The sequence below is a fragment of the Lithobates pipiens genome, unplaced genomic scaffold (genome assembly GCF_037356315.1).
Source record: "Lithobates pipiens isolate NorthernLeopardFrog02 unplaced genomic scaffold, aLitPip1_a1.2 Scaffold_8, whole genome shotgun sequence".
Taxonomy (NCBI): domain Eukaryota; kingdom Metazoa; phylum Chordata; class Amphibia; order Anura; family Ranidae; genus Lithobates; species Lithobates pipiens.
Genome location: NW_027507903.1, coordinates 576734102 through 576745153, shown reverse-complemented (window position 1 = coordinate 576745153; position 11052 = coordinate 576734102). Strand labels below are relative to the sequence as shown.

The 11052-nt window shown below is 45.3% G+C and overlaps 1 protein-coding gene across 1 annotated transcript in view; it reads right to left on the bottom strand.

The window, feature by feature from the left end:
* PDE4A (phosphodiesterase 4A) overlaps window positions 1–11052 on the bottom strand; it is a 497889-nt gene that overhangs the window by 190960 nt on the left and 295877 nt on the right. The gene's annotated exons all lie outside the window — the stretch shown is intronic.

Genomic DNA, 11052 nt, shown 5'->3' with positions numbered 1-11052 from the left:
AGGCAACAAAAAAAACCCGAACGCATTTAAAATGCACACCAACACATTACAAAAATGTATGGATTGTGGTGTGAAGAAGCCCTTAGGGACAGTTCAGGGCTGGTTCACCACCACAAAAACGCACTCCAGATCCGTTTCTGCACGTGCGTTTTTAACACGTTTACACGATATATTCCGGTGCGTTTTGATGCATTTTCGGATGCATTCCAGGTGCTTATTTTCTTTTTTTCCCCCTATACAAGGGTCCAGTGCATTTTTGATGATTTCCAGTGCGTGTTTGATGCGTTTCCAGATGCATTCCAGGTGCTTATTTTCTTTTTTTTTCAGTTTTTTCCCTATACTAGGGTCCAGTGCATTTTGATGCTTTCTAGTGCGTTTTTGATGCGTTTACTGCATTCCAGTACAGTCCAGTGCAGGAAAAATGCAGCACGCTCTACTTTTTTCTTCTGGAACTGACTGCACTGGTGTGAACTATGCCATTGGAAACCATATAACCTACATTCAATGCGTTTGTGATGCAGAACAAAAATGCACTGGGCTGTATGTGGTGTGAGCTGGCCCCATAGAAACGCAGTCCGGATGCATTCCAGATGCTTTTCTGTATGCACGTTCTGATGCGTTTTTGGTGTGTTTTTGATGCAATCCAGTGCATTTTTCCCCCTCTTTTTTTTTTCTTAAACTTAGGGCCAGTTCACACCACATGCAGTCCAGTGCGTTTTTTTTTTCCTGGATCAAAAATGCATGGAAAGTGGGTTATATGGATTTCAATGGCATAGTTGACGCCAGTGCTTGAAGTTCCAGAAAAAAAAATAAAAAGTAGAACATGTTGCTTATTTCCTGCATTAGACTGTGCTTGAACGCTGTAAAACGCATCAAAAATGCACTGGAACGCACCAAAAACACACTGGAACACACAATTCCATACTTAATGTTCAGAAAGAAGAGGGGGGGGGGGGGGAATGCACCAGACTGTATCAAAAATGCACCAAAAACGCACTGGAACACATCAAAAACGCCTAGAGAACACGCATGCAGAAAGGCATCTAGAACGCATGCGGATTGCGTTTCTATGGTGTGAACTGGTCCTCAGTAAGAACGTGTTCCAGTGCGTTTAGGTGTGTTCCTGTGCATTCCATTGCGTTTTTGATGCGTTTGACAGCGTCCCTGCACAGTCCAGTGCAGGAAAAATGCAGCATGTTCTACTTTTTTTTCTGGAGCTGCAGGCCCTGGTGTGAACTATGCCATTGAAAAACCATATAACCATGCGCTTTTGATGCAGTAAAAATAAATAAATAAACGCACTGGACTGCATGTGGTGTGAACTGGCCCTGAGTGTGCAGTTTCATCTTTTACACAGCGGTGCGACTTGTCATGCGATTTGACAGTTTCCAAATTGCATGACAAGTCGCACACTATTGTCCGCAACAGAACCGTTCAAAACGGTGCGATTCCAACTTTACAGTTCCGCACCACAAAAGCACGCAAACACACAAACACAATACGCGCTAAATCCAGGTGAAATGCAATGCATGTAAAATGCACGCCAACACATTACAAAAAAAAAAACGAATCGTGCATGCGTTAATGAATGTGTTGTGGCGTGAATAAGTCCTTACTGAGTATGCAGCTTCTTCTTTCACACACCATTCACACTGATGCGACTTGCCGTGCAATTTGACAGTTCCAAATTGCATGACAAGTTGCCCACTATTGTCGGCAATAGAAATGTTCATATCGGTGCAACTCCAACTTTGCCGAGCTGCACCGATTTGAAAAAAAAAAGTTCCGGTGCCATTTTTTTTTTTTTTTGCAATTTCAGGTGCAACTTGCATAAGGTCGCAAAGATGTCAGGCAAGTTGCACCCGAAATTGCACTGACCTGCGGCTTTGAAATCGTGCGACTTCAAGCAAAGTCCCATTCAGAGTGAACGCGGGGGGCTCATCGATTGTATTAATCTATTTTCCATCCGGAGCAATCAGAATAATTTCCATTTAAAAGTGATCAATTTTGCTTGAAATCAATATTTTTTTCGATCATTCACAGATCCAATCATATTGCTCGATTCTGCGAAGAATTGTTACATCAGATTTTTCCGTGTGTGGCCACCACTAGATCCTTGACAATTCACACACCTTGTAGCATGCTGGCTTTTTGCTTGAAGTCGCACAATTTCAAAGTCGCATTCAGTGTCAACCAGGGTTTAATTCTTGCCCGTGTTCCAGTTTAAACCTGCCCGCAGGTTTCCTGCCTCAGGGTGGCTCCTTTCTCTTGCAGCTTCCTATGGAGCCACCCTTGTGTGCAGGAGCTAGAGTTAAGTCTCCCTGCGCTGTGTGCATCAATAGAAGCACACAGCCCCATAGCCTAGGATAGCAAGGCATGCTCCTGCTCCACCCTCCTCTCCCTTCTCCAAACCAACAGACTGTCTCAGGACTGCACTGTCCACCATTAAAGCCAAACTTTAGCCAAAAATTATATATATATATTTTTTTAGTTTTAAGTAGAATAGTCATGTATAGTCTTACATAGAAGAGATGATGGAGCAGTTGTCACCAAGACAGGAAGAAATCAATAACAACAAAACGTCAACGCTGGAGTCCATACATAATCTGCAGAGTTTATTTAAAAAATCATTAGACACTAACGCGTTTCGCCTTACAAATAAATCAATAAATTCTTAACCATCCATAATGCGTTTTTCCTTACAAATTCTTTAATAAATTCTTAACCATCATTTCGGTCCCATTCACACCTTCGTGCTCTGGGAACATGCGCAAGTTCCGGAAAATGCCCCAAAAAGTGCATCGCATTTATTTCTTCGTGACGCGATGCATGTTTTGTCGTGTGAAAAAAGCTCCAAAACGCTCGATACGAAAACGCAAAAGGCTCACTGCCAAAAAAAAAAAAAAAAGTGCAGGAGCTACTCTGTACAAGTGAATGGGCTGTCCTATGCGGTCGCACGAGCAACCTGCAAAAAAATAATGTGCACACGCGCATCACACAGGTGTGACTGGTAAAATGCTATTAAAGTCAAGTTTTTTTTCTTTTAGTCACTTCAGCCCCAGAAGAATTCACCCCCTTTCTGACCAGGCCGTTTTTTGCGATACGGCGCTGCGTCGCTTTAGCTGGTAAATTGCACGGTCGTGCGACAATGTACCCAAACAAAATAGACATCCTTTTTTCACCCCCTCAGATAGAGCTTTCTTTTGGTGGTATTTGATCACCTCTGCGGATTTTTATTTTTTGCGCTATAAAAAAAAAAAGCGACAATTTTGAAAAAAACTATATTTTTTTACTTTTTAAAAGAAGCCCAAAAAGTTCCAAGAAAATAGGTTCATCCCAGCTTAAGCAGCGCAAAAAAACAAAACAAAAACAAAAAACAAATAAAAAATAGATTTATAGGATTTTTTTTTTTTTTTACTAGTAATGGTGGCGATCTCTGATTTTTAGCGGGACTGCGACATTATGGCAAACAGATCAGACACCTAACTGACATTTTTGAAATATATTTGGGAACCAGTGACATTATTACAGTGATCAGTGCTAAAAATATGCACTTGGATTGTACTAATGACACTGGCAGGGAAGGGGGTTAACATCAGGGGTGAGCAAGGGGTTAAATGTGTTCCCTCAGTGTGTTCTAACTGTGTGGGGGAAGGGCTGTCTGGGACAACACACAGATCATAGCATAGCAGAAAGACAAGATCTGTGTGTCATCCTTGATAGAATGGAGATCTGCCTTGTTTACTATGACAGATCCCCGTTCTGTCACAGCGGGGAACAATCGCTGACCCGCTGATTGGCTTCCCCTCTGGCCAATGGGAGTGAGCGAGCACAAATCGCTGTGTATGAGCCTGATGTACACCTATGGCGGTTTGTGGCTGGTCAGCAAGTGGTTAAAAATAAAAAAAGCAAACATGTTATACTTACCTGCTCTGGTTTTGCACAGAGCAACCCTGGTCCTCTTCTTCTAGGGTCCCCCCACGGCGCTCCTGGCTCCTCCCTCTTGACCAGTCACCCCCAATAGCAAACAGCTTGCTGTAGGGGGCACCTGAGAAGAGCCGCTGCTCTGCGTGTCCATTCAGACACAGAGCCACTGCTCGACCCCCTACCTCTTCTCATTGGCTCACTGGCTGTGACTGACAGCAGCGGGAGCCAATGGCTGTCTCAGCCAATGAGGAGGGAGAGTCCCCGGAGAGCTGAGGCTCTGGTGCACATCACTGGATCGTGATGGAGCTCAGGTAAGTATTAGAGGTGGAGGGGGGGGGGGGGTAGCTGCACGCAGAAGGTTTTTTACCTTCATGTATAGAATACATGAAGGTGGAAATACTTTCAGCCGTCACAACCAATTTAAGCTAGTAAAACAAATTTGATCTCTTTATTATAAATTTTACATTATGTCCTGTTCTCATCACATATGTCAATAAAAGCCTGGCAGAGGTTTTAACCCTTCCCTGTTCTATCCACACCCAAAAAAAAAAAAAAAAAAATTTGGGTAGAGTTGGGCTTTAAGTGCTGAGCTCCCTGTATTTAATATATTAAATTAAGCTGAGAAAAAGCAATTATAAAATATATTAATTGTGTATTCTTCCTTGAATGTCGGTGCATTTGTGGATTCCTTACAGATCTGTGCAGTAATCCAGTGTGAGACTTCCTGTAATAAAGACCGCTCTCTGCTGCTCTCCCTCCTTGTGCAGGGTGGCTGGTCTTGTCTCCGCCCCCTCCTATGGTTTCCTGCAGCCAGCCTGCAGTGGGTGGAGCTGCAGGGCCCCTCCCACAGCTCTGCTCAAGCTGATGTACAGCCCAGTGATGTCACTGCTGCTTTTACAAGATAATATCTGGGCTTGCAGAGGCATGTGATGCGCACAAAGTGTCTATAGAGGAATTAATTTAAAAAGGGATCTTCAGCTGAGAACAGAGAGCAGATTCCATAAATGAGAAGGGAAATAAACACAACGTGCCGCACTGATTGTTCACATCTTGTGTTTTACAGTAATACATTTGTGACAAAAGGTGAAGTTACATGTCAAACATGATTCTGATAGGATAAACAGAGCGCAGACAAAACAAATCGCATGGCGCCCTCTACCTGCATGTTCTGTATGGAAGATAACATCACATGGGGGAGGGGAACACATACTGGATTTAGATATAAAAGAGGTCACAGAAAAAAATAAAAATAAAATACAAAAAAGTCCAACCAATAAAAAGAAGGAAGAAATAAAAATGTAAAACCTCCATATAGAGAACCCCAAACCCGATAGTGGATCTAGATCAGGGGTCCCCAAACTTTCTACAGAAAGAGCCAGCTTACTGTCCTTCAGGATTTAGGGGGCCGGACTGTGCCCAGTGGAAGAAAACAATGCCCCATCATTGGTGTCGGTGGGAGGAATAGTGTCCCATCGTTGGTGTCGGTGGAAGGAATAGTGCCTCATCATTGGTGTCAGTGGAAGGAATAGTGCCCCATCATTGGTGTCAGTGGGAGGAATAGTGCCCCTTTGCTGGTGCCAGTGGGAGGAATAGTGCCCCATCATTGGTGTCAGTGGGAGGAATAGAGCCCCGTCATTGGTGTCGGTGGGAGGAATAGTGTCCCATCGTTGGTGTCGGTGGGAGGAATAGTGCCCCATCATTGGTGTCAGTGGAAGGAATAGTGCCCCATCATTGGTGTCAGTGGGAGGAATAGTGCCCCTTTGTTGGTGCCAGTAGGAGGAATAGTGCCCCATCATTGGTGTCAGTGGGAGGAATAGAGCCCCGTCATTGGTGTCAGTGGGAGGAATAGAGCCCCGTCATTGGTGTCAGTGGGAGGAATAGAGCCCCGTCATTGGTGTCAGTGGGAGGAATAGAGCCCCATCATTGGTGTCAGTGGGAGGAATAGTGCCCCATCATTGGTGTCAGTGGGAGGAATAGTGCCCCATCATTGGTGTCAGTGGGAGGAATAGTGCCCCATCATTGGTGTTGGTGGGAGGAATAGTGCCCCATCATTGGTGTTGGTGGGAGGAATAGTGCCCCATCATTGGTGTTGGTGGGAGGAATAGTGCCCCATCATTGGTGTTGGTGGGAGGAATATTGCCCCATCATTGGTGTTGGTGGGAGGAATAGTGCCCCATCATTGGTGTTGGTGGGAGGAATAGTGCCCCATCATTGGTGTTGGTGGGAGGAATAGTGCCCCATCATTGGTGTCAGTGGGAGGAATAGTGCCCCATCATTGGTGTTGGTGGGAGGAATATTGCCCCATCATTGGTGTTGGTGGTAGGAATAATGCCCCATCATTGGTGTCAGTGGGAGGAATAGTGCCCCATCATTGGTGTTGGTGGGAGGAATATTGCCCCATCATTGGTGTTGGTGGGAGGAATAGTGCCCCATCATTGGTGTTGGTGGGAGGAATAATGCCCCATCATTGGTGTCAGTGGGAGGAATAGTGCCCCATCATTGTTGTTGGTGGGAGGAATAGTGCCTCAAGGGCCAGATAAAGGCAAGCAAAGGGCTGAATTCGGCCCCGGGGCCATAGTTTGGAGACCTCTGATCTAGAGGAAGGCATAAAGAACAGTCCAACATTCCCTCCCGATCCCCTGGCGGTGGCCATACACATTTCAATACAATTGTGTTTTCCTTTCCAACGCAAAAATCTCTAGTCCACAACGCATTGGGTTCACATGTCACATATTTCATCCAATAGGTAACCTTGTGCTGCCAAACACATGTGCGGCAACAAAGAACGGCCACATGGCACACGTATGTGCTCATGGGCAGCTGAGGGTCCTGTGCTGAGCACGCTCCCAGCACACGGATCAAACTGTCACTGACAGCTCAGTCTCTACTAATGAATGGGAGCTGAGGGACTGGCTCCCAATCATGTGGGCAATGTAAGAGCCAATCACAGTACTCACATGACCAGGTTGTCCTTCTACCCCCCCCCCCCCCCCCCCCGGGTGTTAAAGGGATACCTAGCTTGGGCAGAAAGGGGTTAAGATACAATCGTCAGTTCGGATATCAGGGTATTGATCGAATCTCTGTTTGCACCATGTGATCTCATAATCTGATCATTCAAATGCAAAACATAGTGCAGGAACCTTTTTCTCAAATCGTTGTGGCACCGAAAAATGGGTGTCGCACTAACTTGAACGCTTCCATTTTTGGAGAAGCGCAGGATGCAGGACTTTTAAAAAAAAAAACGCACCGCACACCTGCACCGCACTGGTGTGAAGAGCTCCATAGAATTTAGCCCCTCGTTCCCATCGGAGCCACTTGTAATGCGATTTGAAGTCGCTCCCTATTGTCAGCAAAAGGCCGCTGTTCAAATCCGCGCTTTCTGGTGCTGCAGTGATTTAAAAAAGTAGTTCCTGCACTACTTTCGATGATTTTGGGTGTGACGTGCATAGATATCGGTGCATGAAGCCGCCCAGATGTCTTCAGAATCGTGTCACACTGACATGCGGATTTAAAATGGTGGGATTTTATAGCTGCATTCAATGTAAACAAGGGCCTTAAAGGGATACATTTGTAATGCATTTTGCCTCAAAAATAACAAAAACGGAGCAGTGTGAAAGGGCTCTAAGTGTATGGCACATCAAACCATTTCTGATTGGACAATAAATTGAAAATGCGATTGTCTATAAATTTCTGTGTGTATGGCCATCATAGGAGCGTTCTGTAAGGATGGGGGTACAGATCACATAATACAGGGAGAGAAGTGCTGTCTATGACGGTGACCTGGGACGGGTCTCTTGGCTCCATCCATGTTCCATTCTCTCCAGAGGATCTCACAGTTCCAAGTTTTACTCTCAGCCAGACAGTGGGTGTGGTTTCCCCTGACAGTGACTCCACCCAGCACAATGCTGGCCGACTTTAAACTGATAGAGGGGAGGGCAGCTGTCAGTGTCAGTGGAGGTGAGAGCCGCCCTCAGGAGGGAAAACATCACATACTACGGAGAGGAGATCTACTAAACCTGGAGAGTGCAACATGTGCGGCAGCTCTGCATACAAACCAATCACATTCCAGTTTATTTTCAAAGCTTAACTGAACACACTGAAGTTAGAAGATGATTGGTTTCTATGTACAGCTGAACCAGATTTTTTTTGCACTCTTCAGTTTTAGTAAATCAACGTGTGTGTGTGTGTGTGTGTGTGTGTGTGTGTGTGTGTGTGTGTGTGTGTGTGTGTGTGTGTGTGTGTGTGTGTGTGTGTGTGTGTGTGTGTGTGTGTGTGTGTGTGTGTGTGTGTGTGTGTGTGTGTGTGTGTGTGTGTGTGTGTGTGTGTGTGTGTGTGTGTGTGTGTGTGTGTGTCACACAATCATGGCCATAATAGTTGGCACTCCAGAAAGGGGTATTGGTATTGCAGTAACACATGTTTTGCTATACACATGATTATTCCCTTTGTGTATTGGAACAAAACAAAAAATAAAAGGGGAGGAAAAAAAAAATAGCAAGGTGGACATAATGTCACCCAAAACTCCAAAAACGGGCTGGTCAAAATTCTTGGCACCCTTAACTAAGGGCGGCACAGTGGTGTAGTGGTTAGCACTCTTGCCTAGCAGTAAAAAGGCTCATAATCCCAACCACAACACTACCTGCCTGGAGTTTGCATGTTCTCCCTGTGCCTGCGTGGGTTTCCTCCGGGTACTCCGGTTTCCTCCCACAATCCAAAGACATGCAGGTAGGTTAATTGGCTTCTGTCCAAAAATTGGTCCTAGTATATGTATGGGGACCTTGGATTGTGGCTCCTTGAGGGTAGGGACCTATGTGAGTGTGCAATGTACAGGGATAGGGACGATTTTAGACACTCACTCAGGTTGGACTGGACTGAACCTTACTAACTATGTAACTTAATATTTGTTTGCACGCCCTTTGGAAAAAAATAACTGAAATCAGTCGCTTCCTATAACCATCCATAAGCTTCTTACGCCTCTCACCCAGAATTTTGGACCACTCTTCCTTTGCAAACTGCTCCAGGTCTCTTATTGGAAGGGCGCCTTTTCCCAACAGCAATTTTAACATCTCTCCACAGGAGTTCAATGGGATTTCGATCTGGACTCAATGCTGGCCACTTTAGAACTCTCCAGCGCTTTGTTGCCATCCATTTCTGGGTGCTTTTTATGTTTGGGGTCATTGTCCTGCTGGAAGACCCAAGATCTCGGACGCAAACCCAGCTTTCTGACACCGGGCTCTACAGTGCAACCCAAAATCCTTTGGTAATCCTCAGATTTCATGATGCCTTGCACACATTTAAGGCACCCAGTGCCAGAGGCAGCAAAACGTCATTGAACCTCCACCATATCTCACTGTAGGTATTGTGTTCTTTTCTTTGTAGGCCTAATTCCATTTTCAGTAAACAGTAGAATGATGTGCTTTATCAAAAAGCTCTATCTTGGTGTCATCTGTCCACAAGACATTTTCCCAGAAGGATTTGGGCTTACTCAAGTACATTTGGGCAAACTGTAGTCTTGCTTTTTTATGTCTGTGTCAGCAGTGGGGTCCTCCTGGGTCTCCTGCCATAGCATTTCATTTCATTTAAGTGTCGACGGATAGTTTGTGCTGACACTGATGCTCCTTGAGCCTGCAGGACAGCTTGAATTTCTTTGGAACTTGTTTGGGGCTGTTTATCCACCATCCGGACTATCCTGCATTGCAACCTTTCATCAATTTTTCTCTTCTGTCCACGCCCAGAGAGATTAGCTACAGTGCCATGGATTGCAAACTTCTTGATAACGTTGTGCACTGTGGACAAAGACAGATCTAATCTCTGAAGATGGATGTGTAACCTTGAGATTGTTAATATTTTCCCACAATTTTGGTTCTCAAGTCCTCAGACAAAGACTAAGGGCACTTATCTCCTTTTTACCTGCTTTCAGGTGTGATTTTTATATTGCCCACACCTGTTACTTGCCCCGGGTGAGTTTAAGGCTGGGTTCACATTGCAGCGATGCGGGAACGCCGTGAATCCGCTGCGGGTTCCCGCATCGCATACCTCCTGGCGGCAGTTCACACTGCCCTATGCGAACTGCTGGGAGTGTCAGTGAAACGTTAATGACACCCCCAGATCAGTTCGCATATCGCAGTGCGATCTGCAAACTCGGACAGGAATCGGATCGCATGGTGTGAACACCCATGCGATCCAATTCTGCTGCTGACCAAAAAAAGGGTCCTGTGCGAGTTTGGGCCGTGTGCGATGCGAATTCAGCCATACTATCTGTATACTATCTGTATGGCTGAACTGGCATCACACAGAGATCGGATTTGATTTGCACTGCAGTGCGGTGCGAATCACATCCGTTCTCATACACCGCTGCAGTGTGAACCCAGCCTAAAGGAGCATCACATGCTTGAAACAATTTTGAAAGGGTGCCAAGAATTTTGACCAGCCCATTTTTGGAGTTTTGTGTGACATTATGTCCAATTTACTTTTTTCCTCCCTTTTTTTGTTTTGTTCCAATACACACAAAGGGAATAAACGTGTATAGCAAAGCTTGTGCAATACTTTTCTGTGGGAAATACTTGATTTTCTGGAAACATTTCTGGTGTGCCAACTGGGTGCCAATTTCAGCCACGACTATGTGTATGTATGTATGTATGTATGTGTTATATATATATATATATACACACATACATACACATGAGCTACTCATTTAAAAAAAACTCCCAACATGGGAGATTTACTAAAACTGGAGAGTGCAAAATCTGGGGAAGCTCCAATCAGCTTCCAGGTTTTAGCGCTGAGGTTCACACTGACTGCGGGAATGAACTCGTACGATTTCATTGCTGTCAGCTGGACTTGGGGGGGCCTTTCAGAGACATCTCTGTGGAGGTCTCTGCACAGATGTCAATGGAAATCGCACCCCGAAATCGCCAAAAGTAGTACAGAAACGACTTTTGGGAATCGGTGCGGCGCCGATTCAGACGCTGGCAATTGCCGCCAATTTGACATGCGATTTTGACACGTCGCATGCCATATCACATCAATGTGAACCAGGGCTTACTGTTAAAGCTTAATTGAACAAGCTGAAGTTAGAAGCTGATTGGCTGCCATGCACAGCTGTGCACTGTGTGCTGAACCCCATAA